Source organism: Bubalus bubalis, chromosome X (assembly GCF_019923935.1).
Source record: "Bubalus bubalis isolate 160015118507 breed Murrah chromosome X, NDDB_SH_1, whole genome shotgun sequence".
NCBI classification, from domain to species: Eukaryota; Metazoa; Chordata; class Mammalia; order Artiodactyla; family Bovidae; genus Bubalus; species Bubalus bubalis.
In genome coordinates this window covers 7,614,972-7,639,427 of record NC_059181.1, presented here as the reverse complement: position 1 = coordinate 7,639,427, position 24,456 = coordinate 7,614,972, and the positions used below count along the sequence as shown (strand labels likewise).

The following is a 24,456-nucleotide window of genomic DNA, read 5'->3' as shown; positions in this document are numbered from 1 at the left end:
TTTAAAAAGTCAAAAAATAAAGAATATGGAATCATTGTATTCATTACTTTCATTCATATAATTTAATGAAATTTTGTGAGTTTACAAGTATATACCTCTAAAAGGGATTTCTGGATAAAAGGATACAGGATACATGCATTTAAAATTTTATCAACATGTCAAATTGTCCTGAAGACAGATTTTACCTATTTACATTCTTAATTGACATTAAATAAGAATGCCTTTTTCTCCACACCCTGACTGATAAGGTATATTACTAATATGTTTTTTCCAGTATGATAGGCTAATAAAATTTTTTATTGAGTATCTTTTCAAAAAAAAAAAAAAGAAAACATACATGATGACAGGGTCTAGTGAGGCAAATTGTGATCGAATTGAATCTGTATTTTCCTCTACTAGTCAAGGTTTTTGAATTGTGAGTAAATTAAATTTATGTTGGAGTTGTTCCTTGCTAAGAGGTAGTAACTGTAAGAGCATACCGATTCCTTCAGTAGTGAGTGTATCTTATAGTGCATCTTTATTTATATCTAGGACATTTTTGTGGCTGTATTTGACTGATATGTGCTTCTTCTGATTCTTGCTAATTTCAAAGAATATTGAATAAATGTTACCAAGTCAGAAAAAAAAAAAAAAGTGCCCCCTGAGGACTTCCCTGCGTACGCTTCTACAAACACACCTCATGGTTGACCAGTGTCTTCACCAGAGGCCCACCCAGTGGACAGTGAATTCTAAGATGGAGCAATTTGTCTGGATGTATTACCTGGCATCAAAGCTCAAAGGAGTACCCTTCTGAGGGCATTTGTTTTAAAACAAGTAAGATAATGGAGGCCCAAATGGGAAAGGGTCTTGCAAATACCACACCTCTAACTAGAGGCATCAGTGGGACCTTCAAGTCTTAGCCAGGACTCAGTCACCAGTACTGTCTGTTAGGTCTAATGGCCTGGCAATGACCTTGAAAATGCTTCCTACTTCACTGTCCATAAAGCTACCCTGCCTTCTCTGCCCCTCACCCCATTAGCTTTCTGCAACCCAAATGGCTCCCTTTTCTAAGAGGCTCTTAGAGCATATATATCACCAGGTTGATGCCCTTGCTGTTGTTCAGTCACTAAGTCATGTCAGACTCTGTGACCCAAGGACTGCAGCCTGCCAGGCTTCCCTGTCCTTCCCTCTCTCTCAGAGTTTGCTCACTCATGTCTGTTGTGTCAATGATGCCTTTACCTCTTCCCAAACCATATCTTCCTGGGATATAAAAACCTAGTGATTCCTAAAGTCCACCTCCACCCTTCTGCCCCTTGGGCGCCAGGTAAGAATTCCAACCCCTTTTATAATACAGTCATCTGATGTATTCAGATGGCAATTCAAATTCAACAGATCTAAAAACCAAGCTAATTATTTTCCCCATTTTCAAAATCTCTTTCTTCTGTCTTACCCACTTCACCCACACAAGAAACGTGTCCAGTTCACTCCCTACTTACTGCCACCGTCTTGTTTGCTCAAATAACAAATGCTATGACTACAATAACATCAGCCGCCACTGTTCCCTGAGCATCTACTAGGTACCTGGCACAGAGCACCTTGAAGTCACCTGCAACGCAGACGCTACCACCCATGCTTTATGGATCAATAAACCAAGTTCATAAAGATTGAATAACTTCCCCCTGGTACAACTGAACAGGGCAGGTCAGACACGTGTGACCTTGACTCCCATCAAAAGAAAAGAAAAGTCAAAAAAATATACAAAGCCAAAAAGGACAACAAGAGAACAACTGTAGTGAGAGACAGCAACAAAACCAGGAAGATGGAAAGTAAAGGGACAAACTGAAGAGCCAGGAAACCTACCTGGGGAGAAACAGCTGTCAAGGAGAAATCGGCCCCGAGGGCATGGGGCGCATCTCAGCAAAGACACAGACAGGCTGGCTGGGTAGAAAGCACAAGGGGAGACCCCATGACACCCCCTCGGCACCCAGGGGCCCCCTCCCTACCAGCAGACCTACTTCCTAATAAACTGTTCGCAGCAGGAGTTGGGGCTGGAACTCTCCAGATGATGAGGGAGGGGACAGCAAGTGACAGTGCATGCAGGGAAATGGGCAGGGCAGGTTATATGACATTTCAGAGGGTGTCACAGAGGTGCTGGCAGTCCGCAGGATGCTTCACAACCGGCGCTCAAAAGGGAGTTCATGAGTTCACGGTAGACCACACCACATTCCTTTCTATGACATCTTATCTTTGGGAGGCGGGCTTCCCTGGGGCTAGTATGATAAAAATCAGGTGCTGCACAAATATTAATGCGGAACAGGGTAAGAGGGTAGCAGCTGTTTGTTCCCAAACATTCTGAAATGTTACTGAAGAGTACTGGAACTCATTCTAGAAATGCTTTGTATTTACCAACACGTGGCCTTCCAGCAGCTCTTCTGTTCTGACTTCCAATGAAACCACAGATGTATGTTCAGGTGCGTCCACCTAGTCACTGCTCTGATTACATACCCCAGCGCAAGACTGAGCCCACGAGAGTGGTCACCTAGCCGCATGCCGCACTCCAGGGAGTTCTGATATTTGCGAACCTGTTAAAGCAGTCAAACCCTCCATTATCTGTGATATGCTTCTACAGAGCAAGTGCCAGGAAGAGAAATCTGTAAGGCGCTTTTTCAGACTTCTCCAACACTGACAAATACAGCCCCTCTCACAAAAGCGAACCTTCTGGAGACGACCTTAGCCTCTGTTCCCCCAAAACCTAACCCAGTTCACAAGAACCTGGGATGAAAATGGTTCAGCCCACACAGACCCAGCAGTCAGTTCACTGGCTGCCATGCTCTGCTCTCCTTCACTCCTGGATAATGAATGTGGCCACAGGATGAATGTAGCAAGCTGTTCCATACTGTTTCTCCATCCCCCTCTAACAATAGCAGACATTGGGAAGGCATCAGGCAGTGGACACAAGTGGGGCCTGTGTTCTGAGTCCCTGCACTGCAACGAGCAGGTTGAGGGCAGCCAGTTTGGTGAACCTCCATGGCCTGCCTTGCTCCATTCTGTATTTCTTCCCAGACACAGGGCTGGCTCTCCCCAGCCCAGGCTGATCTAGCTGTGACCTCACCTACATTCGCTTACCGCTCGTAATCCTCTCTATGTTTGTGATAAGCACCAGCATGCCCTACTCTGCACCCGGCATGGTAAAAAATTAACAGAAGGTAATGGAAGAACCCAGGATGTGCAAACACCCGGAGCTCACCTTCACAACACGTGCAATGCCAAGAGTCACGCTGGGGAAGTTCTCTCCAGAGCAGAGGCACCCCCAGCCTCCCTGGCAAGCTCCAACCTCCCCTTCCCAACCCAGGGCAGCCAGGCCCCCCTCACCTGCACACCTGGCTCCCCCAGCTCTCCTCCCGAGGGAACCTTGACTTTTCATCTGCATCACAGCTCTCCAAACGCCTTGAGGCCTTTTGTGAGTTTACCACCCCCCTCAAAAAAAAAATTCTTAATACATGTTCTGTTGATGATCTACTTAGTCACAGGCTCTATTTTCTTTTCCTTGGTTTTGATTAACAAATTTATTACCAAGCTACCTTTCAAGTGAGACCTGTTTCTCACACACACAGACACACACACACTTTTCCATTTGGCTTATTTCCTTCTGTTGCTTCACCAGCGTGCCTGAGGCAGAACTCCAGGCAGCCCTCCTTTTACTGCGCTTCACAGTTATTAGGGGCTTTTTACAAACTGAAGGTTTCCGGCAAACTCTGCATGAAGCAAGTTTATGAGCGCCATTTTCCAACAGTATTTGCTCACTGCTTTCTCTGCATCACGTTTTCATAATTCTTGCGTTATTTTAAACTTGTTCATTATTATATTTGTTTCCGTGATCTGTGATCAGTGATATCAGCAGTGCAAAAAGATTACAACTCACTGAAGGCTCAGACGATGGCCAACAATTTTCAGCCACGAAGTATTTTTTAATTAAAGTGTGTATGTTGGTTTTTTTAGGCGTAACACACAGGTATGGTATAAACGTCTTGTAACTTTCATAAGCAGTGAAAAACCAAAACCTTTGGTCTGAAACCAAATCCAAAATATCTCCGAGGTATATCTGTACTTGGAAGCCAATAATTTGATGTCTTTACTTGGTGTCATAGATCCACACAGGCATTACAAAGTACAACCAGCTCAATGTTACAAAGAAAGAAATGTGGTGACCTAACTTGGCCAGAGCAGCAAACCAAGTGCACATGGAGCAAGACTCCCCAGAGCAGGGGGTGTTCCTCCTGCACCATTCTCTTGATACTCCCCAGGATAAAACCCCTGCAGTAGTAACAGAGCACACATCCCTTTGGTAGACTGCACTTGATAGCAATCATTTTTAGGTGTATAATTCAGCATCCCCTCTGCCCCACAGCAGACAACTCCTGATACAAGGCAGAGAAATCTATTCATTGGCAATGAACACACTCAGTGTCCATCAGCACAAGGCAAAAAGCAAAGCTCCTCACAAAAGATGCCATGTTGACCGAATGAATAACACTCTCACAGCAATTCCTAAATAGAACCAATCTTTTTTTTTTTTTCTGGCCACGCTGCAGAGCTTTCAGGATCTCAGTTTCCCCAACCAGCAACTGAACCCAGGCCACGGCAGTGAAGGCCCCAAGTCCTAATATGCCACCAGGGAACTTTCAGGGCCAAGCCTTTAGGACTCCTCTCACTCACAAAGTTCACCTAGGAGTTACATCTGCCACCAGAATGAAGCAGTACATGGACTGAAGGGGCTAGTTTTAGGCATGATGAAAACATGCTGGAAAAAGTCAGGAAAGAATGCAAAAATCAATTAAAAATTTTTATTGCTTATTTCTTGAATTCATTGATAAAATCCATGCAGAATTATTGTCCACTGAGGCTAATTTAAGGAAGAATTTTATGCTCAACAAGAATGGCTTCTCGATTTGTTTCTTGTAAATATTCACAAGTGTTCAACTTACAAATGACTGTGATCAGACTGTATGCTTCAGGGAGGGGGGGACTCCCCACTGCCCTTGATATCGCTAGCACCTTTTTATCAGCAACCGAAGAGCTACTCAGAAAATGTTTGCTGACAATTCGAATAATACCGAAACCAAATTTCTTAAGTCAGCTTCAAAGGCCCCGAATGCCCCTCGAGTTCTTTCCAACACTTTTGCCAACGAAATAGAAAGGGGGAGCAGGGGGAGATTTCTGTTATCAGACAATTTTTGGTCACTCTTATTCTATCAAATGAATGAATATGTCTCTTAGTCAAGGGAAATCTCTTCAAGTCCCCAAGTCCAGGAAGTTTCCTAAACAGGAACCAACAGCACATTTGAAGGACCTAGAGAAGCACTGACCGTGAGCTCTGGAGTTACATGGACTGACGTCAAGCGGGATTTCTCAACCCCAGCACAAGCAACATTCTGAGCTGGGCAACTCTCTGTGAGGAGCTGTCCTGTGCATTGTAGGATGTTGAGCAGCACCCCTGGTCTATACTCAATAGATGCCTGCAGCACTCTCTCACATGTGTGAACCAAAAAGGCTGCAGAGGTTGTCAAATGCCACCCCTCACTAGCACTCTAAATTCACAGGGGCCTACTCGGAATCCTGGCTCTTATCTTCAGTCCTCCAGAGAACCACAGTCTAGATGGAAAAAGTGGCGGAGGAAGAAAAAATGGAAAGAGGAGAGCTTGGACAAGAGCAAACGGCACTGAAGTATTTCCTTAGTCTCCAAGAACTCGGCCAGGAGTCAAGGCCAACAGCGTTCTACTTAGTTTTCCTCGGTCTACTCTAACCTTACAAATGACAAACCAAAAATCTCTCCAACTCACAAAACTCTCCAAAGTAAAGAAGTCAACAAGCCAGAAGCTTTTTAGTATAAACTAGAGGAATTTACTATTAATACAATATCCACACAAAAAAAACCGAAGACACCAGACGGCCACACCAGATGCAGAGTTTGAGACAAGTAGTGAAGGTAACTTCAACCCAAGGTTCTAAAAGAGAAACGAAAAACAGTCTCCTTAAAGGTCCGTGGCAGAAGAGTACTGAGCTTCCTTCATGTCTTGAGTTTTGTTCCACAGAAAAGTTTCTGAGAGTACAGGCAATTTAGGGATTTTCCACTACAATTATGATGGCAGAGAAAGACAAGCACGAAAAATAATTTTTCATTAATTTTTTAAAAAGCAACCAAAATCTATTTTTATCAGGCCACCGAAATCCTACATAAAGAGCGTGTTCACGTGACGATTTGGAAACTACCCGAAGTCATTCCTCAAAAGAACCCTGGTCACGGGATGTATCATCACTTGAAAAAAAAAAAAAAAAAACACACAACCCCAAACCCAACTGATACTCTTCGACTTAATTAAATCGGCACTTAAAATTTTCATCTTGTCTCTCTAACAAACGAAGTTGGAAGAACAAGAAGAACACCATTCGGAAACCTTGGCCAGAGTCTGCATCCGATAACGGCCCAAACCGCCTCCAGCCCCTAGGATTAGTTTTATATTTCCCCCCTCGTCTCCGGAGTGGTACTAACACCTCAGCAAACGTTCACCTGGGAAGCAGGTCAGAAGTCGCCAATATCAAATCGAGCGCGCCTCTGCTTTCTGTGAGTCACGTCAGAGTGGGTTGCTTTGGGGTGCCTGGGTGGATTTCTCCGTGTATGCGTGTTTCCCTGCGGGTAGCATATACCCTCTCTCCCCCCTAGGGGTTTGTGTGGCTGTGTCCCTCTCCCTGATGCCAGCTGCTAATGGATCTCTTTCCCCGTGTGCGTCTCCAGGACTTTTAGGTGTAGGTCTTGGGGCGTGTATCTCTCTCCCCGGGTGTGTAGGTGTGGGACCCCGTCTTTCCACCTGCGTCAGACACAGTAGGAGGCAAGGGGCTACAAGTCGTCCCTTCTCCCGGGGGGTGCGGAAAAATGACCCGCACTGGCCGCGCGCGCCCCCCGCCCCAGTGCCCGAAACCCAGGCCGCACTCGCCGTCGGCGGGCTCCGCTCAGACCCTGACGCCCGCGCAGCTGGCCCCAACCCCCGCCCAGCCCCGAGGGGAATCGGCGCCCCGCTCACCTCACGGCCACACGGAATAAGTTCGGCAGCTTCGGGCCGGTCCGTCCGGGGGCAGGGGAAAAAAGTGAAGAGGGTCGAGGAGCCAGCAGGCAGGAGACGTCGGCGGCACGGCGCGGGTCAGTCTGCGGTTGCCCCCGTCCTGCACGGAGGGAACAACATGGCGACGGGCCGGGGCGGGGCCCGGGAAAAGCGGGCGGGACCTAGTCGGCGGGGCGGGGCCCGGGGTGGCGGGAGCCCTGGGAAGGTGGGGCGGGGCCTGGTCGGCAGGAGCCCTGGGAAGTCGGGGCGGGGCCTGATTGGGGGGCCCGGGGCGCGGGGCCTCGAGGTCGCCTCCGCCCTGCCCTCACCCACTCCTTGCCGATCCCCTCTAGCTGAATCACGGGTTTTCTTCGGGTGCGCTATTTCTTTAGTCCTCCGGTTGCGTTCCCGGGAAAAGACAGCAAGGATACTAGTTACCTTTAAAAGCTGACGTAAAGTGGGAATAAACAGACCGCAAAAGCACTGTCACATGATGCTGTGACTACGCGGCGAAATGAATATGCAAATAGACAAGTGAATAGATTGAAAAATGAAAACATCTGTGATACTGTAAAATAACAGGATTTTTTGATTAATTTTTTTTAATTTCCTTGCTCTTAAAATTTTTACTGCCTCTCGCCTCTATAAAGCAGTAGTGGGAAAAGGTATAAAGAAGCAGTGGGAAAAGGCGGTATTGGAACTCTTAATTCCTCACTTGAAATACGGAGTTAAGTGCAGGTCGATACTGGAGACCAGAGAGTGATTTTTAGTCCCTCTATAAATATATTTTGTAGGGCAGATTTAGTTTACTTTCCAAGAAAAGGATCTCACCTTTATTGTTTCCTGGGCCCACAATCATTAACCTCTGGCTCTTTCAGTTCAGTTCAGTTCAATCGCTCAGTCCTGTCCGACTCTTTGCGACCCCATGAATAGCAGCATGCCAGGCCTCCCTGTCCATCACCAACTCCTGGAGTTTACTCAAACTCATGTCCATCGAGTTGGTGATGCCATCCAGCCATCTCATCCTCTGTCCTCCCCTTCTCCTCCTGCCTCCAATCCCTCCCAGCATCAGAGTCTTTTCCAATGAGTCAACTCTTCGCATGAGGTGGCCAAAGTATTGGAGTTTCAGCTTCAGCATCAGTCCTTCCAAAGAATACCCAGGACTGATCTCCTTTAAAATGGACTGGTTGGATCTCCTTGTAGTCCAAGGGACTCTCAAGAGTCTTCTCCAACACCACAGTTCAAAAGCATCAATTCTTCGGCACTCAGCTTTCTTCACAGTCCAACTCTCACATCCATACATGACCACTGGAAAAACCATAGCCTTCACTAGACGGACATTTGTTGGCAAAGTAATGTCTCTGTTTTTTAATATGCTGTCTAGGTTGGTCATAACTTTTCTTCCAAGGAGCAAGTACCTTTTAATTTCATGGCTGCAGTCACCATCTGCAGTGATTTTGGAGCCCCCCAAAATAAAGTCTGACACTGTTTCCCCATCTATTTCCCATGAAGTGATGGGACCAGATGCCATGATCTTAGTCTTCTGAATGTTGAGCTTTAGGCCAACTTTTTCACTCTCCTCTTTCACTTTCATCAAGAGGCTCTTTAGTTCCTCTTCACTTTCTGGCTCTTTAGGAAGTCAATTTTGGGTAAGGAACCTAAGGTAATTATTCAGTACTAGAACAGTTCCATTTGAGAGTGTTTGTCACAAGCATAAAAGGCAATTTTAGAATCCTTGTGAAAGTGAGGCATGTGACTGAATTCTAGTTTAAGCTTAAATGAATTTTTCTTTCATAGAAAAAAAATCATATCAATGCAGGGTATTTCCCCTAGCAAATATAAGTAAAGGTTTATAAAATGCAAATCTACTGATAATACGGAGGATGAAGAGATTCATTGGCTTATTTTAAAACACATAATTAAAACTACACAACAAAACATGTAAGAACTTTAATCTTTCAAAAGAACACCAAAATAGACAGTGTTAGATCCAGTGGACTAAATTGCAACAAGGAAGCCACGGGTCACTAAGGAAATGCTATCTGAAAAATTCTAGATCTATGTCATAATCATAGACAAGGAGTGATGCAGTAAGGGTTTATCATGGTAATCGCTAATACCAACCAGCTATTAATAGGTGCACTTATGAAATTAGTGTATCTTGACTTAAAGAAAGCCTTGAGAAATCTAAGAATTTTCAAGAAAGGGTCCTAAGAAGGTCCTACAAGTGATTCTTAGGCTGTTTCAAAATGTAAGTGAGCCATATAAACATATCTGGTTGTAGCCATAGTCAGCACCTGAAGACAGAACATGGTGGTGGTGGTTTAGTTGCTCAGTCGTGTCCAACTCTTGGGACCCCATGGACTGTAGCCCGCCAGGTTCCTGTCCATGGGATTCCCTAAGCAAGAGTACTAGGGTGGCTTGCCATTTCCTTCTCCAGGGGATCTTCCTGACCCAGGAATCAAACCCAGGTCTCCTGCATTGCAGGCAGATTCTTTACCAACTAAGCTATGAGGGAAGCCCCAAAGAAAGAATATGGAAAGGTACTTTTTCTGAAATAACTCTTACTTGGACGCTAGCCAACTGACACTTAAGAATACTTGTATATTCTGGTCTCTTCCACCATTCACTTCTTTACCTAATTGATATGACAATTCGAGAGTAGGCTGAGTGGAAAGATTCTTCCCTGAAGGGCAAGTTTGGGGATTTTTCCTGTAGATGTGTATAGTTGGCAAGCTGACACAAGTTAGATAAATATGGTCTCTATTGCTCTTGCTTCATGAACTTGTTTATTAATGAAAAACATTGAAGAACTGACCTAGTTTGGCTCCCTTCATCTAATTAGGGTTTTTGCCTTTATATTCTGTAAACATCTAGTGCATCACTTAAGGCGGAAAAAGAGGTCAAGATTGCTGGGCATTAATCATGCCTTTCCTTAAGTAACACCTACTTATTACTATGAGTGCTTTAATACTCCATTTAAAGCTGGAGTCTGAATGAGATCACCTCTGGGATCTCTGATGAAAATCTACAAGTAAGTAAATATTATAATATTTATTATAATCAATAAATATTATATTTATTATAATCAATAAGAAATATTGACCATAATTAAATTGATTGTGGACTTCCCTGGAGGTCCAGTGGTTAAGACCCTGTGCTGCCACTGCAAGGGGTGTGTGGGCTGGATCCCTGGTCAGGGAACGAAGATCCCACATGCCTCAAGGCAGAGCCAAAAAAATTAAATTGATTATACTTTTAACATATAAGGAAAAACACAGAACTCAATGGTAGGCAATTTGACCATTAAAAGACAAATCTGAATAATCAGACCCTGGTGGCTCAGTGGTAAAGAATCTGCCTGCCAATGCAGGAGATGCAGGAGACCTGGGTTCCATCCCTGGGTGGGGAGGATCCCCTGGAGAAAGAAATGACAACCCACTTCAGGATTCTTGCCTGGGAAATCCATGGACAGAGGAGCCTGGCGGGCTACAGTCCATGGGGTCACAAAAGCGTTGGACACAACTGAGTGACTCAACAAGAAAAATAATCAGAAATGTGGCCCCTCAAGTACTGAGACTACAGCAGGTAGACAAGACACTGGAGGAATTCAGGGGTGTCCCCAGACACTCTCCCACATTTTTGCTTCTATCCTCCAGCTGTGTTTATATTATATCACATGACCTGACCTTGCTGAATAAAATAGATTCAGTCTGTTTCCTAAGAGAGCTCAGAAGAGTAGAGGAGACATTCAGTAAGTAAGTACATGAATGTACAGTTATAAATTGGATGAAGGGCCTTGAAGGAAATAAACGAGGTGCAGCTGGTGGGAATACAGGGTGATGGGACCAGAGAATGTGTGAGTGAGGAGGTGATTCAAACTGAGTCCCAAAGATGGTAGTGGGTAGGACTGGTGCAAGTTGAGGGGATGGCAGTTCACTAAGAACCTAGCACATTGCTGCAGTCAATAAAATTATAAATAAAGATGCAAACTTACAAAATCTTCAGAATTGGTGGAAAAGCTGAAATTATATTTGTTTCTCTAGTCATAACTAGATCCAATGTGCTATCTTAAAAATAACAAGTAGGTGTTGAATAGGGCTGCTCTTTCTTTACCATACTAAACATAGCATAACCCAGGTAATTACAGAGGGCAGAATAAAATAGGCATTAACCTTCAGGAATGAGGTGGGGAATTTGATCCCTTTGCTGATTTCCTGATGAATGTGAGTCATAAACTGAACTTCACCTTTAAGGGCAGCAGAAGGAAAATCCCAGGCATACCATGGTATGTAAAAATATGTTTGTGTGTCTTTGTGTGGGTCTTTGTACATATGAGTGTTTATTTTAAAAAAGAAGAAGAAGAACGGAAAGGAAGTAGGAAAATCAAAACAGCTGAATTGTTACGGGAGTAGAATTTTGGGTAATTTTTACTGAAATTTTGAATCCCACATTATAATATGCTTTTGAGCAATAGGTAGAAATAGGTGAAAATAGGTTGCAAAGAGTCGTACATGGATGAGTGACTGAACAACAACAACAACAATAGGTGGAAATTTTTTACTGAAGCAATACTTTAGAAATCTTTGCCTTAGGCTCCACTGGTAAGAACCAGACAAAAATCCAGTTATCTTAGCAACTTATTCCTTCAGATAGAAGTCCTTCCAAATCCCAGACACATCTAAAACTTTGAGCTGCTCCTAGAACTCAGGACAGTAACACGAAAGTGTGGTCCTCCTACCTCCCCACTGCCGAACGTCTGAGCACCTGATGCACATCAGCAGCTTTCTTGACCTTTTTGGTACAAGAGCTGAGACCACTATCGTGCTCACATAAGCAATTTCTTTCCTCTCATGTCACTGTCATCCACATAGGCATATCCTCTCATGTCATCCACATGAACCCAATCTGGTTCAGGCTGCTGGCCACAGCTATAGTTAGACTCAGCCTGAACTCAATCCCTGACTGGATTAAAGTGATAAATCCCTCAGCCTATCTGCCTATTGGAGGACAGAGGGAACTCTCAGTGGTGGAAGATATTAACTAGAGCATTTATTTTTCATTTATCCACAATGCCCAGCACACAACAAAAAAATACTAGCCATACCAAGAAGCAGCAAAGAGTGACTCATAATCAAGAAAAACAAAAACAACAGGGGCTTCCATAGTGGTCCAGTGGTTAAGAGTCTGCCCTGCAATGCAGGGGACACTGGTTCGATCCCTGGTCCAGGAAGATCACACATGCCATGGAGCAACTAAGCTCACACGCCACAACTACTGAAACCTGCGAGCCCTAGAGCCTGTGCTCTGTAACATGGGAAGCCACCTCAATGAGAAGCCCTTGCACCGCTGCTAGAGAATAGCCTCTGCTCACCACAACTGGAGAAAGCCCAAGTGCGGCAACAAAAACCCAGCACAGCGAAAAATAACTAACTAAAGTTAGAACAGCAGCAACAACAATAGAATTGAATAAATCATGACAATTTAAATGTATCTCAGGAATATATGCTTAGGGAAGCCTGGCATGCTGCAGTCCATGGGGTCACAGAGTCGGACACGACTGAGCAACTGAACTGAACTGAACAGGATGCAAGGGTGGTTTAACATTAACAGTTTAAAAGAAGGATAAAACATACAATCAATTCAATAGATGAAGAAAATAGTACATTCAGTTAATAGCCATTTGTGATAATCTCAGCAAACCAGGAATAAAAGGCAAGTTTCTTAACCTCATGAAGAATATCTTTGAAAACCTATACTGAATATCATTGATTCTTAATAGTTAAAATCTGTAAGTATGTGCTGTAAAGCAGGAAAAAGGTAAGTATGTCTCTTTAATATTGCACTGGAGGTCCTAGCCCACAGTAGTAAAAGAAAGAACAATTATGACGACTGCAAAGGGAGAAACAAAACAGTATTAAACACAGATGATATGCTGACAAAATCCAAAGGAGACTATAGAAAATTTACCAAATAGTTTAACAAGTTGTCTTACTGTAGACTGAAAGTTTGTATCCCCTCAAAATGCATATGTTGAAATCCTAGCCGCCAATGTGATACTCTGGCCAATCACATACTCTCTTTGAAGGTCGGAGTCTCCGGGTATCCAGTGACCACAGATAATGCCAGTGGTGATGATACCAGTGGCAGAATCTAGTACCTCACAAAGACAGCATCTTAATTAAGTCATTTATGATCTGGATTCCTGTTTTTCTTGTGCATGTGTGTGGAACCCTATGGACTATAACCCACCGGGCTCCTCTGTCCATGGGATTCTCCAGGCAAGAGTACTGGAGTGGCTTGCCATTTCTTCCTCCAGGGGATCTTCCTGACCTAGGGATCAAACCTGCGTCTCCTGTGTCTCCTGCATTGGCAGGAGGATTCTTTATCACTGCACCACCTGGGACGGCCCCAGTGTCCAAACTCCATGCTCCATCCTTGCCTCTAAGAGCTACCCAGTATCTCCCCAAGAAATTCCTTTTCTAAGTTGATATCTTTATTTGCAACTAGGAACTCTGAATGGTACAGAGTTAGAATGTATCTTATAGATTATCTAGTGCCAACTTACTGTGATTCATCATATAAATGCAGCTAAATGGAATTATACCTTTCTTGATATTTTTGGATCGGCCTCACTTAGGCTTATCCACGGCAATGGTAGAAAAAGATGACCCCTCCCCAAATCTCCGTGGCTTACAAAAATGAAGATGTATTCCTCACGTTCACGTCCATTATGGGTCAGCTGGGGCTCCGCCCCATGTCATCCTGCTGGATCCAAACTGATGAACCTGAGCTAGCAGAGCAGCCTCTGTCTGATACATTGCAGGTCTCAGTGGTTGAAAGAAAAAGGACCAAACTAATATCCCTGCTAGCTCTTAGAGCTCCCACCCAGAAGTGACATTCATCGTTTCCACCCATGTGTATCACCCACTGGGATGCACATTCCTTCTAAAGGGAGGGGCACTGCACATCACGTGGCAAATCTGATCTGACTGGTGTGGTGTTCTACAACTGGCTCACTGGGAGGGTCACCAAATATTTGAACAGTAACACAGTCTAACAGAGCTCTTACCACTCAGGGCTTTGTTTTATTAATTTGATAAGTTTTACAGTGCATAACAGCAATGAAATAAATTTATTTTGAAGAAGTTCTTTTTCTGGAGGTTGGGTTTGAAACCTAAACAATAGTAACATTTGATCTAGTTTATCAAAGTTGGATGCGGGCTTCCAAAGTGAGAGGTGGAATATGAAGAATATAAACACATAGGAACTCATACTGAAATTCCACTCGAAGTAAAAATCTATTTTACAAAGTCTCATTAAGCAGAGTTAGCCTCAGGGCTTTGAGAGAGATAAATACAACTAAGATGTGCACAGGGAACTTGATGGACAATTCAGGGGGAAAAAACATGTCCACAAAAAATATAAGGCAATGATAAAATAGAGATAGGATAGAGGACAATTCATAGGATTAGCTAAGTGTGAAATCCTCCAGCCTAGAGATATGATAAAATTGTATGAGGAAGGCACTACTTTGCAACAAACCATACAATTCAAATGCATAATAATTTTACACCACAGGGTATGTGTATTTTAGACAGAGACACGGAGAGGACGGAAGATTGATCTAATATGTTGCTAAGAATTCCTAACTTTAGTCCTTACAACGGTTATAGTGATGACATTTGATTAAACTCATCTTTGCTAACTAAATTAAGAAACTAGGGGGAAATATCCAAATTTCCTTTTTCTTAAAGAAAACAAAATTTATGACCTTTATCTTATAGATAAAAGGGGGTTTTTGCTTTCAAAATGTCAAATTTGGCATGTGGTTAACCAAAAATAATTGCTGACACAAAAGTTTGAAGAAGTGTAATTGTGACAGATGTAAATATTAAATTATTTACGCAAATTCAGTTAGAGCTGCACTTTAAATAAAGGTCAGTAGAGTTCTTTTGGTTAGTAAAAGATGGCTTACTTCTTGAGTTTTCAAAAAACCACTCATGTGAAAGAAGCCAGACATCAACAGACCACATATTGCATGATTCCATTTATAGGAAATGCCCAGGACAGGCAAGTCCATAGAGATGGAAGATAGATGAATAGTTGCCAGGGGCTGGGGGGACGGGGGAATGAAGAGGGACTGCTAATGGGTACAGGGTTTCTTTTTAGGGATGAAAATGTTCTGATATTGGGTAATGGTGATGCATATACAACTTTGTGAATACACTAAAAACCACTGAATTGGAACAAAAAACAAATGCACAAAAGCTTAAAAAAAACTCTTAAGTTGCAAATAGGGTATATAAAAGACCCACTTTTAGAAGTACTGATCTATAGTCAAGTACAGTCTGTAATGCGTAAATAGTTAGGTCAAAACAACAAGAAAATCACCAAGCAGCTCTTTTAATTCTATTCCTTATCAAATATTTGTAGGGTCTTCTGGCAAGTAACACAGTGAACAAGTAGAATTTTATTTTTGATTTCCTTTTCCTTACTTATTTCTGGTGACAATGCTATCGAACATGAAAATGGAAAATGCAAAAGAAAGGGAAAGTTATAAGACAACTGGACAACTGTCTGCACGCTAGTTTGAGCATGTGGCATAATACTTGAAGGTGTATCTGATGCTCACTCAAAGACACTACATGGGGAAGAAAAGCTCAAAAATATTATGGAAAAAAAATATATGTTCTCTCTTTTCCAGTTCTCCATTCTCTCCACTCTGAAACTGTTTTGCCTGTTGTAAATTACAATCACTCCTTCTAAACTTGCTTTTAATCTTTCATATAAATGTATGTATGTATCGATAGGTCACATTCCTGGCTCTTCTGGTTTTCTTAAGTACAGAACTTCCACAAATATTTATTGAAGCTTTTCTATGGGCCAGGAACTGTCCTAGGGGCTGTGAACCAAAAAGGCAAACATCCCTGACCCTATGGAGTTCACAATTTAGTTGGGGGAGGGAGGCAGCAGATAATAAACTATATAAGCAAGGCATTGAATTTAAGTAGCAAATAAGCTCCATAAAAAAAAAACAAAAACCAAAAAACAAAAAAACAGGGTGCTAGGAAATGTAATAAACAGCCAGAAAAGCTTCACTGCCCAAGATGACATTTGAGGTATGGCTTGAGAAAGGTAAGTTAAGTTGTTAGGAATCTGGGACAAGAGCATCCCAAGCAGAAGCAACAGCCCATGCAAAGGTCCTGGGGGCAGGCATGTGCCTGGCACAGTCAAGGACTAGCAGGAGGCCAGCGTGACTGAGTGCAGGACATAGTGAGGAGGGAAGTGGCGGTGAGTTGGGAAAGGCAGGAGAAAGTTGAGGAAAAGTAGCAGAGGGGCCAGACAGGTAAAGCTTTAAAGAAAGACCACTGTAAGAATTTCGCTTTTCCCATAGAGACAGAAACTAACAGAGAGTTTTGAATAGAGGGGTGACATGATTTGATGTGCATATTTCCGAGAATCCCTCTGGCTGTTGTGTTGGAAATACACCCAAGGCACAAGAGTGGAAGTCAGGCAACCACTTAGCAAGGTGTTGTGGTCACCCAGGTGGGGGATGATGCTGGCTGAGATACAGGATGGTGGCAGAGACCATGATGCAGTCAGATTCTGGATACTTTTACCAGCTTTACTGAAGTACAATTTACATATAATAAAAGTCACTATTTTAAGCACACAGTTGAATGAATGTTAGACTTTGTATAGCCATCACAATCCAATTGCAGAGTGGCTCCATCACCCTGGTTGGATCCCTTGTGCACAAAGGCAGTCACTTCCCAGTCCTACCCCCAACCCCAGGCTCATCTACTTTCTGTCTCTGGGTTTGCCTATTCTGGACATTTCCTGTAAAGGGACTCATAGGAAGTGTGGTCTTTGGTGACTGGCTTCTTTCACTTAGCTAATGTTTCCACAGTGGTGGTGGTGGTTTAGTCGCTAAGTAGTGTTTGACTCTTGCGACCCCATGCACTGTAGCCCTCCAGGCTCCTCTGTCCATAGGATTTCCCAGGCAAGAATACTGGAGTGGGTAGCCATTTCCTTCTCCAGGGGATTTTCCCAGCCCAGGGATCGAACCCAGGTCTCCTGCATTGCAGGCAGATTCTTTACTGACTGAGCTACCAGGGAAGCATTGCTAAAGCACATATCACTACTTCAGCCCTGTATGTTACTGAACCAATTGATGGACATTTGGATTGCTTCCACTTTTTTTACTATTATGAATTATACTGCTATGAACATGCACATACAAGTCTTTGTGTGTATGTCTGTTTTCATTTCTCTTCGATATGTACCAAGGGGAGGAAGTGCTGGGTTTTTTATGTAACTTCTTCTTTTTTTCAATATTTATTTTTATTTATTTGGCTGTACCGGGTCTTTGCTGTGGCATGGAAACTCTTAGTTGAGGCATGTGGATCTAGTTCCCTGACCAGGGATATAATTCGAGCCCCCTGCATTGGGAATGCAGAATCTTAGCCACTGAACCATAAGGGAAGTAGCTGCGTAACTTGTTAACAAACGGCCGAACTATTTTCCAAAGTGACTGCACCATTTTACATTCCTACCAGCACTGTACGAGAGTTCCAATTTCTCCACGTCCTCTCCAACACTTGTTATTTTCCAAGTTTATGATTATAGCCACCCTAGTGGGTATGAAGTGGTATCTTGTGCGTGTTTTGATTTGCATTTCCCTAAAGACTAAGGATTTGGGGCATCTTTTCATATGCTCATTGGCAATCCCTGCATCTAATTTCATCTTCTTTGGTGAAGTGTCTGTTCAAATCTTTTGCCCATTTTTAAGTTGGGCTTCTGGATATGTATTTGGAATAGAGCCAATAGGATTTGTTGATTGCCTGCAAGTTTGATGTGAGAGAAATAGAGGTATTAATCATGTCTTCAAGGTTTTTTAGCTCAAGTTATGCGAAGGTGGGTGGAAAAGGAAATGGCAACCCACTCCAGTATTCTTGCCTAGAGAATTCCGTGGACAGAGGAGCCTGGTGGGCTGCTGTGCATGGGACTGCACAGAGTCGGACATGACTGAAGTGACTTAGCATGCATGCATGCATTGGAGAAGGAAATGGCAACCCACTCCAGTATTCTTGCCTGGAGAATCCCAGGGACAGAAGAGCCTGGTGGGCTGCCGTCTATGGGGTCACACAGAGTCAGACACGACTGAAGCAACTTAGCAGCAGCAGCAGCAGCATGCAAGTGCGGAGTTGCCATTAAGTGGACAACGTGAGAGAGCCTTGATTTTAAGCATGTTAAGGGTGAGATGCTTATTAGACATCCAAGTAGACTTTTCAAGTAGGCTGTTAGACTTCTGGGTCTGGAATGCAGAGGAGAGATGCAAGCCTGAAGATAAGGAAGGGAAGTTATCAGCAGAAATGGTACAGAAAGCCATGGAACTAGATAAATCAACAAAGGAATATGTGCAGATATCCAAGGTGTCCAAAGACTGAATTCTAAACCCTCCAAAATTAAGAAGTTGGGAAAATAACAAGGAAGCAGCAAATAATATTGAAACAGGGTGGCCAGTAAGAGGGAAAGCCAAAGAAAGCACAGCCTACTGCAAGCCATCTGGGAAAAGGTGTCCTCAAGATGGAAGCTAGTGTGTCAACTGCTGCTGTTAGGGTTCCGGGCTGAGACTTATCCCTTCAGTTTAGCAACATGGAGGGTGCAGGGGGCTGGTAACCAAGACAGGTGGGGAGAGCACAGTGCTGGTTAGGAACTCAGGCATTTCATCCAAAAGTATATGTAGGAAGGCAGAGTTCATAGGCCCAGTTCCTGTGGACGAGTCAGCATCATGCAAGTGGTAACATACATAGGAACCACTCAGAGTTTTGTAGAAAGACAGATTTGGATTCATTAGGCCCAGGATGGGGCCCCGATTTCTGAACTGGATCCCAGGTGATGCTGGAGCTGCCTACCCCCAGGCCACGCTGTGAGGAGCAGGAGTGTGGGGCGAACTTTATCTGCAGCTTTTTTCCATGTGCAGATCTAACCACAGACATCAATGTCAGCCCGCTCTGGGTTGATTCTGTATGATTTTCTGTGTTCCAGGGGCTTGATGTCATCGATGGTGTAGCTCAAATGTGTGGCTTGAAAAATGGGGAAGAAACGGAAGGGACAGTGATCGTGGAGGGAAGCTTTAGCCCTGTTTGTTGTGTGGCTGAAAGAGGGAGGGGCCTTCTACACAGAATGCAGAGGCCAGAGCCCAGCACATGGCCTCGAGACAGGCCAGGGTTGCCTGCTGGAAAGCTCCTCTTTGTCAGTGAGCTGGTGGGGTGCCTCCCAGAAGGCCCCTTTGAGGAAGACTGCCAGTATTTCTCCATGATATGTGTGAGTAATTGGGATCCTAAAGGTTCAGAATGACTCACTGAGATAAATATCCGATAGAGCTTCTGTCTTTGCTTTCCTTCCTCACTCCACCCTCATTTGACTTTTTTAAATAATACCTTTATTGAGGTATAATTCACAGACCATAGAATTCACCCATTTAAAGGGTATAATTCAGGGGACTTTCCTAGTGGTCCAGTGGTTAAGACTCTGCGCTTCCAACTCAAGGGGTGGGGGTTCGATCACTGGTCAGGGAACTAAGATCCTACATGCCACACAGCATGACCAAAAAACAAATATAAATGAAATAAATGGTACAATCCAATGGTGTTCAGCATATTGGTGTGCAGAGTTGTGCAACCATCACCACATTCAATTTTTGAACATTTTCATCACCCCTGAAAGAAACCCCCAAGTCCTTGAGTCACTGGTTCATGTAAAAATGATATCAAAATCCACTATGATGTTTGGGAACTTTTTGCTCAGTCATTTGTGAGATTTCACAAAGCTGGGCACAGGGGAGGTTAAAAGTCCATCTGCTGCATGAAAACACTCTGCAGAGATGGAAGTCCTCAGTCTAAGAAGACACTAAAGACCAGATCACATGGCCTGGTAGACTCAGAGATGCCAACACATGATCCACTAGGAGCTCTTTCCTGTTGGACATGGGTGAATGTCACTTGGGCTGACTCACACCATCCCAAGAACCCTTGGAAATGTCTGAAGTTTTTGTTTCCACCCACAAAGGTGAAAGTAGCCAATTATGATCCTATTTTGATTATTTAAAAGCAACCACTGGGAGTTCTCTCTGTTTATATACTGAATATATTCCAAAAAAATATGAAATTTTGAAACAGGCCCTGTTTTTATTTGCTTATTAATTAGAGCTGTAACTTTTCTATGGCTGTTTTATATTTTTTTTAAATGCATGTCATCATATGAAAAAGATTAATGACTACTTAGAACCTACTCCTATTTGTACCTTGTTTGCATTTTAAAAGAAAGCAAGACTATGTAAGACAAATGTATTTTAATTCTATTTATTTTCAATGTCTAGCATGCACATCTGTAGTAATTTAACAAAGGATGAAAAACAGCTTGCCTCTCTTGTCATAACTGATTATCTGCGTCATATATTAATGGTTTCCCTAGGTCATAAAGAAAGAGAATGAAAATGTAAAGGCCACTATATTTTATAGGAAATGGTATTTGCAACTGCATTTATACAGTCTTCAAACTCATAAAAGACATATACATGTCCCTTTAAAGTGTTAGTCACTTAGTCATGTCCAACTCTTTGCAACTGCATGGACTGTAGCCCACCAGGCTCCTCTGTCCCTGGGATTCTCCAGGCAAGAATACTGGAATGAGTTGTCATTCCCTTCTCCAGGGGATCTTCCCAACCTAGGGATCAAACCCAGAGCTCCCGCATTGCTGGCAGATTCTCTATTGTCTGAGCCACCTAAAACTACATGTTTTTGTATGTTATTACTAAAATGTAAGTATTTTATACATAGCTAGTGAGAACCTACGATTTAGCACAGGGAACTCTACTCACTGCTCTGTGGTGACCTAAATGGGAAGGAAATTCAAAAAAGAGGGGAGGCATATATATATCTATTTGTTGCTCAGTTGCTCAGTTGTGTCCAACTCTTTGTGACTCTGTGGACTGCAGCATTCAAGGCTTCCCTGTCCTTCACCATCACCCGGAGCTTGCTCAAACTCATGTCCATTGAGTCAGTGATGTCAAATATGTACACGTATAACTTATTGACTCTGCTGTACAGCAGAAACTAACACAACATTATAAAGCAATGATACTTCAATAAAAATTCATTTTGAAAAGTTTAAGTATTTTAAAAATCACTTCCTTTTCAGAAAATCAGATTAAGGCACCTGGGTGTCACAAGAAGGTTCAAGAAGGTTCCCCTGTGTCAGGAGCACCAGCAACCACTGCCAAGCACTCCTGGGTGATCACTCCACAGAGGGACTCTCAGGACTGTGCTATGGTGATGGCTGCAAACTCCACACTCCTGTCATTGGGAAAACAAACCACAATTGAAAACCAGCTGTACCCTGCATGCCTGGATGTTTCTGGAAGCAAACTGATATGCAAAAATAAAATAAAATAAAAAAACCACCTGTTTTTTATGAATAGCCCTGGCTTTGTCTTTGTGTACCCTGGGCAAGTAATTTAATGTCTCTCAGCCTCAGTTTTCTCATCACTTAAGGTGCTGGCTGGCTAGTTGTGAGGCTTAAATGAGATGCTGTATATCAAGTGTCAGGATCTAGCAGGTCCAGTGATAGAACATCATCCTTGCTTCCTCTGCCTGGCTTACTTGCTCTCAAGATTTGCCCTAGGGGTCACAGCCTCTTAAAGCCTTCCCTGACTCACTGGGCCCCTTGCACCTGTGCCTCTCTTACAGTTCTTGAAATAGAAAATGACTGTGGCTACATCGCCTGCACGTTGTGGGTCCTGAGGCTTAGGATGGTGTCTAGCTCATCTCTTCGCCCCCAACACCTGGCAGAGTATAAAACAATGTGCAATCATCAGTTTATAGCATTTCTAGTAAAGCTTAGTAACATCTCTGGAAACCTAATTTTAAATAATAATGTAAATGAGACTATATGAAGTTATCATACTGTAAATGGGACTATATGACGTTTTCATCAGTGGGACAATAGGAAGTTATCAATAATGGAAATGGGACTATATGAAGTTGTCAGATTGTGGGTTCTTCTGAAAGCAAGAAGGCACCTTTTACAATCAAGGTATTTACAGTAAATACCTCTGAGGGATGAAAAAATATTTTAGGAAAATATTTACCATTTACTGGGAAGTTATAAATAACAAAGCAAATCTGACCTAAAAGATGAAGGCCCAGTTCTTTTAAAGGCGATGGAGCCCTGCTAGCTGCAGGCTTCCTGACTGGTGTTTAGAAATGGTAATCAGGAATGAAAGGAACCTCTCATCACAGGAAGTGCTCAGAGAAGAGACAGAGCTGCAATTGTATCCAATTTTTAATCTCAAAAAAAAGCAGCATGGACAAAAGGAGAGCGATGTGTGAAAACCCATGAAGACACCCTGCCACAGTCAAGTTAACACTGATGTATATGTCCTGTGTGGGTATTCCCCGTAACTAGGGCAAGCAGGAGCCAAGCTATACTTGTGCTGAATTTCTGTGCTGTTTGTTATGTTTTTAACTATAGATCATGGGTTGGGAATTCAGGGTTGTGGTATTTTATGAAACATCCATTTCCAAAACTGCCAATGTAGGAAAGGAAAAAATCGTTTTCTCTCCTAACCATCTAGTTCTTGGCTGGGGCTCTGAAACAAAACACAGATTAATAAAAACAAAGTACACACGGTTACTTTGTACATGTAATGTGTAATTTGATACATTCGATACATGTAAACGAATGACACTAGAACACTCCCTAACACCATACACAAAAGTAAACTCAAAATGGATTAAAGGCCTAAATGTAAGGCTGGATACTATAAAACTCTTATTAGAGGAAAACATCGGCAGAACACACTTTGCCATAAATAGCAGGAAGATTGTTTTTGATCCATCTTCTAGAGTAACGAAAATAAAAACAAAAAATAAACACATGGGATGTAATTAAACTCAAAAGCTTTTGCACAGTAAAGGAAACCATAAATAAAACGAAAAGAGAACTCTAAGAATGGGGGAAAATATTTGCAAGTGAAGCAACCAACAAGGGCTTAATCTCCAAAATATACAAACAGTTCATGCAGCTCAATATCAAAAATAAGGAAAACAATCAAAAAATGGGCGGAAGATCCACATAGACATTTCTCCAAAGAAGACATACAGATGGCCAAGAGGCACATGAAGATGCTCAATATCACTAATTATTACAAAAATGCAAATCAGAACTACAATGAGGTATCAATGCTGCTGCTGCTGCAGCTAAGTCACTTCAGTCGTGTCCAACTCTGTGCAACCCCATAGACGGCAGCCCACCAGGCTCCGCCATCCCTGGGATTCTCCAGGCAAGAACACTGGAGTGGGTTGCCATTTCCTTCTCCAATGCGTGAAAGTGAAAAGTGAAAGTGAAGTCGCTCAGTGGTGTCCGACTCGTAGCGACCCCGTGGACTGCAGCCTACCAGGCTCCTCCATCCATGAGATTTTCCAGGCAAGAGTACTGGAGTGGGGTGCCATTGCCTTCTCCGGACGTATCAATGGTCGTCATTAAAAAAATGTACAAACAATAAATGCTGGAGAGAATGTGGAGACAAGGGAACCCTCCTACACTGTTACTGGGAATATAAACTGGTACAGACCACTACTATGGAAAACAGTGTGGAGGTTCCTTAAAAAACTAAAAACCAGAGTTAGCATATGATCCAGCAATCCTGGGCATATATCCAGAGAAAACCGTAATTTGAAAAGATACATGAACCACTATACTCATAGCACTATTTACAATAGCGGAGACATGGAAACAGCCTAAATAGCCATCAGCAGAGGAAAGGATAAAGAAGATGTGCTACACATATACAAAGGAGTATTAGTCATAAAAGGAATGCAATAATGCCATTTGCAGCAACATGGATGGACCTGGAGATTGTCAGACTAAGTGAAGTTAGTCAGACAGGGAAAGACAAATATATGATATTGCTTTTATGTGGAATATTTTTTTTAAAAGGTTCAAATTTATCTACAAAACAGAAACTGAGTTACAGATGGAGAAAACAAACTTATGGTTACCAGGTGGTTAGGGGATGTGGGGGAGGATAAATTGGGATGTTGGAATGGACATACACACACCACAGTATATGAAATAGATAACCAACAAGCACCTACTGTGTACCACAGCGAACTCTACTCAATTGTCTGTAACAACCTATATGGGAAAAGAATATAAAAAAAGAGTAGATATATGTGTATGTATAATCGATCCACTTTGCTGTACACCTGGAACTAACACAACATTGTAAATTGACTATACTCCAATAAAAATTAAAGGAAAAAAAAGAAGAAAGCACACACATTTCTGTAATATAAATTTTATCCAATCT

At 42.8% G+C, this 24,456-nt stretch overlaps 1 protein-coding gene across 3 annotated transcripts in view; it reads right to left on the bottom strand.

Annotated features, from left to right (window-relative positions):
* The window catches only part of RAB9A (RAB9A, member RAS oncogene family), a 50,857-nt gene that overhangs the window by 12,646 nt on the left and 13,755 nt on the right, over nt 1-24,456 (bottom strand). The window contains exon 1 of one of the 3 annotated variants that reach the window (XM_025276748.3): nt 7,059-7,230. The exons of 1 other annotated variant lie outside the window; for it this stretch is intronic. The gene's annotated coding sequence lies outside the window, so the exon portion shown is untranslated. Of the gene's footprint in view, nt 1-7,058; nt 7,231-24,456 lie in introns of those variants that run through there. One more of the 3 variants, XM_006042889.4, reaches the window with a different exon arrangement.